Below are 7,586 nucleotides of genomic sequence, written 5' to 3' on the forward strand. Positions count from 1 at the left end.
GCTGGGACTACAAGTCCACACCACCAGGCCGGGTTAATGTTTTTTTGTTTTGTTTTGTTTTGTTTTGTTTTTGAGTTGGATTCTTGCTCTGTCGCCCAGGCCAGAGTGCAGTGGCATGATCTCAACTCAGTGCAAACTAAGCCTCCCAAATTCAAACGATTCTTCTGCCTCAGCCTCCCAAGTAGCTGGTATTACAGGCATGTGCCACCACACCCAGCTAATTTTTGTATTTTTAGTAGAGATGGGGTTTTGCCATGTTCGCCAGGCTGGTCTCAAACTCCTAACCTCAGGTGATTCTTCTGCCTCGGCCTCTCAAAGTGCTGGGATTACAGACGTGAGCCACCACACCTGGCCACGTTTGTATTTTTTGTAGAGTTGGGGTTTCACCATGTTGCCTAGGCTGATCACAAACTCCTGGACTCAAGCAATCTGTACCTCAGCCTCCCAAAGTGTTGAGATTACAGGCTTGAGGCACTGGCCAACACATGATTTCATTAAAAGACCTGTTTAGGGGTTTGCCTCTGCTGTCACCCTAGGGAGATCTTCCTGAGATGGAGGCAGGATCAGGTTGAGGGAGGGGTGTTCCATGAATGTTGTAGCAAACAGGGTGTTTCTCCCCACAAAGGGTCTCGCATGTGATTATTTATTTATTTGTTTTAAAGAGACAGGATTGCACTATGTTGCCACGTTGGCCAGGCTGGTCTCGAACTCCTAACCTCAGGTGATCCTTCTGCCTGGGCTTCTCAAAGTGCTGGGATTACAGGTGTGAGCCATCACGCCTAGTCTTTTTTTTTGTGAGACAGATTTTTGCTGTGTTACCCAGGCTGGAGTGCAATGCTGTAAGCTCAGCTCATTGCAGCCTCAACATACTGGGATCAAGTGATCCTCCCACCTCAGCCTCCCAAGTAGCTGGGACTGCAGGCCCATACCATGACACCTGATTTTCAATTTTAATTTTTTTTTTTTTTTTTTTTTTTTAAGAGCCAGGGTCTCACTATGTTGTCCGGCTGGTCTCAGACTGGCCCTGCCTCCGATGTCATCTCCCTAGAGGCCCACTCTGTAGCTACACAGGGCTCATGGGCTGAGAAATGTTTGGGGAAACAAGGTCGGGGTGTGTTACCTAAATCAGCCAGGCTGGGATGGCGAGCCAAGATGCAAACCAAACTCTGGGGATCCCTTCCATTGCCTCCGGTCTCCTGGAAGGGAGGGGGCGGGAGTTCAGATCCCTCTCACCTGAGGGATTCCTGGCCCTCGTGAGGGCGGGGCAGGGGTGGAGCCCACAGGAGGTAGGAAGGGGCCTGCTCACTGAGGCCACACGGGGGCGCCAGAGACCAGAGGAGGGGTAGGCGCTTCAGACAGCATCAGGTTCCCATTTGGGGAACTGGGGATAGGGAAGGGCTCCTGGGTGGGAAGATGGGCCTCTCCTCTGCTGCCCCTTGTGGACAACCCTGGTGAGGCCTCTGGGTCCAGCCTCACTCCCTGTGTGACCTCAGACAAGTCCCTTCTACGGTAAGTTCTCAGAAAAGTCCATCTGCAGCCATCACTCCATTCCCACTCAGTATAGCCGAGTGGACACTGCGTGCCAGGGCTGAGGCCAGGGCTGCTGGGGGCAGAGCTGGGACTGGCATTCAGCACCCTCCACCGCCTCTCACACATGATTCTTTCTGGTCCGTTATTAGTTTTTGTCACATCTCTCTTGCAAGCCTCAACTTCCTTGTCTGTAAAAGGAGGTTGGGTTGGGGCACAGTGACTCTCGCCTGTAATCCCAGCACTTTGGGAGGCTGAGGTGGGAGGATCACTTGAGCCCAGGAATTCAAGATCAGCCTGGTCCACATAGTGAGATGTCATCTCTACAAATAAACTTCAAAATTAGCTGAGTGTGGTGGTGCAAGCCTGTAGTCTCAGCTACTTGGGAGGCCAAGGTGGGCGGATCACTTGAGCCCAGAAATTCAAGACCAGCCTGGTCAACATGGCAAAATCCTGTCTCTACTAAAAATATAAAAAATAGCTGGGAATGGTGGCGCGCACCTGCAGTCCCAGCTACTCTGGAGGCTGAGACAGGACTCACTTGAACCTGGGAGACGAAGGTTGCAGTGAGCCGAGATTGTGCCATTTCACTCCAGCCTAGGTGACAGAGTGAGACCATGTCTTTCAAAATAAGTAAATAAAAATAAAGGGGGAGGGTTGGGCCCCCCGCTCACGGGAAGTCTATAAAGTCTCAGTCTCTTTCTCAGTTTATTCCAGCTTCGGCAAGCAGCCAGGCCTCCAGCCTTGACAGTCCAAAGCAGCCCCGGGGCTTGGTGCCATGTTTTCCCAGCAGATCTGTTTTCCGATCCCATGGGGCCAGACCACTAAGGCCCCAGCAGCCTCGACCCGCTCCCCACAGAGCCCTGAGCATGGCACAGCCCGAGGCCCAGCTCACAGGGTGCTCCAGGGATGGGTGAGTCTTGGCAGGAGACGCCCCCAAGAGCCTCAATTCCAGCCTGTCGGAGCAGCTGGGCCGCTCTCCTTCTTACCACAGTACCTTCATTCAAATGCCTCCTCCACACTCTACTACTCCCCACGTGCAGGAGGGCCCAGCCACGCCTCTAGCCTCCCACCCACCCCACAAGCCTCTTTGGTGCAGAGGGACATCACTAGCTCTCTCACCCAGCCCTGGGGGGAGCAGTCATGCTGATGATATCTTGCCAGTGTATGGGGCCTCTTGGTATCTCAAAGTGACTTTAGATCTGTTATCTTCAGCCGGGCGCGGTGGCTCAAGTCTGTAATCCCAGCACATTGGGAGGCCGAGGCGGGTGGATCACGAGGTCAAGAGATCGAGACCATCCAGGTCAACATGGTGAAACTCCATCTCTACTAAAATACAAAAAATTAGCTGGGCATAGTGGTGCGTGCCTGTAATCCCAGCTACTCAGGAGGCTGAGGTAGGAGAATTGCCTGAACCCAGGAGGCGGAGGTTGCGGTGAGCCGAGATCGCGCCGTTGCACTCCAGCCTGGGTAACAAGAGTGAAACTCCGTCTCAAAAAAAAAAAAAAAAAATCTGTTATCTTCACAAGGGCCACGCCAGGAGAGAGTTATTAGCCTCCTTTACAGATTAATGCAATGGAAGCCAGGGAGGGAGGTGGTGCCAGCCTTGAGCTCCTTCCTTGAGTCCGGACCCGCCCTGCAGAGGGCAGATGTGTGGGGGCAGGGAGAGGCCCTGGGAACCCAGCATGAGGAAGTGGCAGGGAACCCAATGTCTGCCCCTACCTGTCATAGCTTTCTGGTGCTGGGAGCCCAGACACAAGGCAGGCAGCCGGGGTGTGTGGCATCTTGGCCACATTGGAGAGTTGCTAAGCCCAGGGCTGGAGCAGCCTCTTCCCTAAGGTTCCGAGAATCAGCTCCAGGGAGAGGCCTAGGATGAGAGTCTCCAACCCTGGCCTCGGGAAGCAGCTCCACCAGATGGTTTGTCAGGTCTGGGGGGAATGGCGGTCACCCCCTGCCCTTGGCCACTCCAGAAACGTGCACGTGGCACAGTGCCCGACTCCCACCCAGGAGGTCAGGACAGGAGAGGCTGGCTGTGGGTCACACAGCCCTGCCCGCCGCTGACCAGGCGTGGGGCTGTGGGCAAATCTCTTCTTCTCTCTCTGGATGCTGTCTTTTCGTGTATAAGGGAGAGCTGCACCTGTTTAGGTGTGAGGGAAAAATGAGCATCCCAGTATGGCCACTAATGGCGGTCCCAACCTTGCTCTGAAGGAGGTGCGCGGGCGGCAGTGTGATTGGCGCTGGGAGCTCCCTAAGCCCGCCCTCCAGCCTCAGGTGCGTGGCTCTGATGCGAAGGCCCGCTGTTGAGATGGCTTCGGAGAGCGGCTGAAGCAGCTGCTGGGGGTGTGGACCCCCCAGTCCCCCACCTAGTCCTGGCAGCCCCCCCCCCCGCCCCATCTGCCCGGCACCAGGGGCGTGTCCTATGAAAAGTCCAAAGCTCCAAATAGGTGGACATATGGCAGTTTCATCATCCTGGTTTTCCTTCCAAAAACCTTCCCTGCACTGCTCCAACAAGCCACAGGGGCTCCCACGCTCTGCGGCTGCTGCAGCCTCATGTGGTTTTACAATTATCAGTCCCTCTGGGTGCACAGGAAGCCAGGCCCAAGCCCCCTTGGCCACCACCCCTCTGCCTACAGGCGCCACTGAGTCTGCAAGCTGCTTCAGGGAAGGGTGGGTCCTGCCTGTTTTGTTCTGGGTGTTGGGTGAGGTGCCCTGCTCCCTGCACCCCACCTGACTAACCTCCCTGGGGTGCTTGGCAAAGAAAGCCACTCAAGGTGGGTGTCCTCAAGCTTTGCCTCTCTGGCCACATCTGTTCCTGGATTTAGGGCTTGAGGAAACAGGCTCATTGGGGGAGAGGACTGCCTAGAGTGGCAGAGCTGGGATCTGAACTCAGGGCTGTCTGCACAAGGCTGCCCTCCACGCGCTGCTGGACCCTGGTGCGCTTTGAACACAGGAACGGGAGCGGTGGCCAGGTGTCCTCACCTCCTAACCCTCACCACCCTGCTGGCCCTGGCCGGGCAACTCCTATGACTAGCCCATTTGATTTTTATTTTTTATTTTATTGATTTTTGAGATGGAGTCTCGCTCTGTCACACAGGCTGGAGTACAGTGGTGCTATCTTGGCTCACTGCAACCTCTGCCTCCTGGGTTCAAGTGATTCTCGTGCCTTGGTCTTCCCAGTAGCTGAGATTTTAGGCAAGAGCCACCATGCCCGGCTAATTTTTGTATTTTTAGTAGAGACGGGCTTTCACCATATTAACCAGGCTGGTATGGAACTCCTGACCTTAAGTGATCCACTCGCCTTGGCCTATCCTTTCTTTTCTTTTTTTTTTTTTTTCTTCCACTGATAAGAGTCGTATCGCCTCGGCCTCTCAAAGTGCTGGGATTATAGGCGTGAGCCACTGCACCAGCCATTATTTTTTTACTAGGCTGTTCTTCTAGAATACCCATTTGAGATAAGAACAGGGCACTGGTTGGATTTGCTGTTAACTTATTTTCTAAAGAAAATAAATGTTACTTTTTTTTTTTTTTTTTTTTAATAGAGTCAGTGTCTTTTTTTTTTTTTTTTTTTTTTTTTGAGACGGAGTTTCGCTCTTGTTACCCAGGCTGGAGTGCAATGGCGCGATCTCGGCTCACCGCAACCTCCGCCTCCTGGGCTCAGGCAGTTCTCCTGCCTCAGCCTCCTAAGTAGCTGGGATTACAGGCACGCGCCACCACGCCCAGCTAGTTTTTTGTATTTTTAGTAGAGACGGGGTTTCACTATGTTGACCAGGATGGTCTCGATCTCTCGACCTCGTGATCCACCCGCCTCGGCCTCCCAAAGTGCTGGGATTACAGGCTTGAGCCACCGTGCCCGGCTTAGAGTCAGTGTCTTACTGTGTCGCCCAGGCTGGAGTTCACTAGTGCCATCATAGCTCACTGCAGCCTCAAATTCCCAGGCTCAAGTGATCCTCCCACCTCAGCCTCTCTAGTAGCTGGGACTACCTACAGGCACCCATCACCACTCTTGGCTAATTTTTTTTTTTTATTTTGGTAGAGACGGGCGTCTCTCTACGCTGCGCAGGCTGGTCTCAAACTCCTGGCTTCAAATGAAGCCCCCACCCCCACCCACCCCCGCCTCCGCCAACCTTGGTCTCCCGAAGTGCTGGGATTACAGGTGTGAGCCAAACCCAGCCAGAAATATTTATTCTGAAAGAGATCTTACAAGGAACTGCAACATACAACAGCTGTGCATGGCCAGAGGCAGTGGGTGGGTCCTGGGCTGTGAGGTGCTGTGTGGGTGGGACCCAGGACAGGTTACCCCAAAGGCTCCCAGGGGCTCTGGGAGCTGGATGGCAATGCTCCTCCTTTGCCCCAGGCCAGCCTCCGAAGAGGGAGCATCTCCCCCAGGATCCTGGCCAGCTAGGGAGCTGGCCCTCCAGGTGATCACATCCTCTGACCCTTCCTGAACCCCCATTGCAGCCCCAAAACAACCCCCAACTGGTAGAACCCAGACCAGGGCCATGAACTCTCGGGCAGACACCTGTTCTCAGCCCCTCTTTCAAGCCTCAGCTCAGCAGGCACTTCCTGGGGCAGCCCCAGGGGGCTCACAGCCCAGTCACCCCAAAGAGCCCTGCAGGTGGAGTGCTCAGGGAAGGAGGGCAGGAGGCCAGCAGCCCTTTTCCCTTCTTCCTAGTCCAGGGCCACGCTAAGTTCCAGGCCTTCTGGAATGCACTCACAGCTTGAACAAAAATGCTCCACCTCTCTTGGGTGACCCCTGCCCCAAGCTTTCAGGACCCCAGGCTGGAGTGACAGCATTGAACTTTTTTTTGAGATGGAGTCTCGCTCTGTTGCCCAGGCTGAAGTGTGGTGGTGCGATCTCAGCTCACTGCAACCTCCGCCTCCCCGGTTTAAGCATTCTCCTGCCTCAGCTGAGAACTACAGGTGCGTCCCACCATGCCTGACTTTTTTATTATTATTATTATTATTATTTTATTTTTAGTAGAAATGGGGTTTTACCATGTTAGCTAGGCTGGTCTCCATCTCCTGACCTTGTGATCTGATCTGTCCGCCTCGGCCTCCCAAAGTGCTGGGATTACAGGCGTGAGCCACCTCGCCAGCCAGCATTTAACCTTTCATGGGGGTGTCTCAGCCCTGGGAACAGCTGCGGTCTAAGGGTGGGGTTGGGGTCATCTACCACTCACTTTTCCTTTCAGCGTGTGCTTCGGTTAGTAACCCGGTGGAAAGCACGCTGGAGTTGGACGGCCTGGCTTGAATCCGCTTCCACCACCTTTGTTAGTCCGGCCGTCCTCAGTCTCGGACTGTCTGCCCATGAAACAGGGGAACGTGAACTTCCTCAGATCTCGAGGGCACAGCTCCAGCTGGCACAGGCAGGCAGCTGAGTGGCGCAGGGAGGGCCAGCCAGCCAGCCCTGCAGCAATTGAAGCATCGGACTGGCACCTCCAGTACTGGCCAGAGGACCAGACGCCACCACACTGGCTGGGCTCAGAGCAAACTGGGCCCCTGAGACCCTCAGGCACTTGTTTCTGTCCTGCTTCTGCCAGAGGGGCTGGAGCTGCCTCTACCCATGGACTTCAAGTCTGCACCCTTTCATGGTGGGTCACTCATGAGTCACCCTTCCCTCTGCTGGTATAAACAATCCCCCTATCTGGGCCTGACCGGCCCCACCCTTAGTTGCATTTCTGTCATGGGCTATCTGCTGTCTTCAGAGGCCTGGCATCCCTGTGTTTAAACCGCCCTTGGGGCTAGTATGGAGCCACGCTGGCTCCAGAAACCCTTGTTTACTTGATGCCACCCAGCGCCAAGGGCCCCTCAGGTGCCCACTCATCTGTCTGTGGCTGAGGGGTGCCAGCCTAGGCCTCAGGTATCAACATCCTCCCACTGCTTTCCCCCCTCCCCACCCCAAGTGAACTGCTCAGCTCCCACCTCGCACAGGGAAGGGGGCATCAACCCCCAGGACCCCTTCTCCCTATAGGCCTGGCCCTCTTAGGAGGGGGCAGCTGCTGCCCAGCAGAGTAAGACTGGGCAGAGCTGGTGACCTCGCCCCGGCAGCCTTGCCATCT

This window comes from Saimiri boliviensis, chromosome 6, assembly GCF_048565385.1.
Source record: "Saimiri boliviensis isolate mSaiBol1 chromosome 6, mSaiBol1.pri, whole genome shotgun sequence".
In the NCBI taxonomy this organism is placed as follows: domain Eukaryota; kingdom Metazoa; phylum Chordata; class Mammalia; order Primates; family Cebidae; genus Saimiri; species Saimiri boliviensis.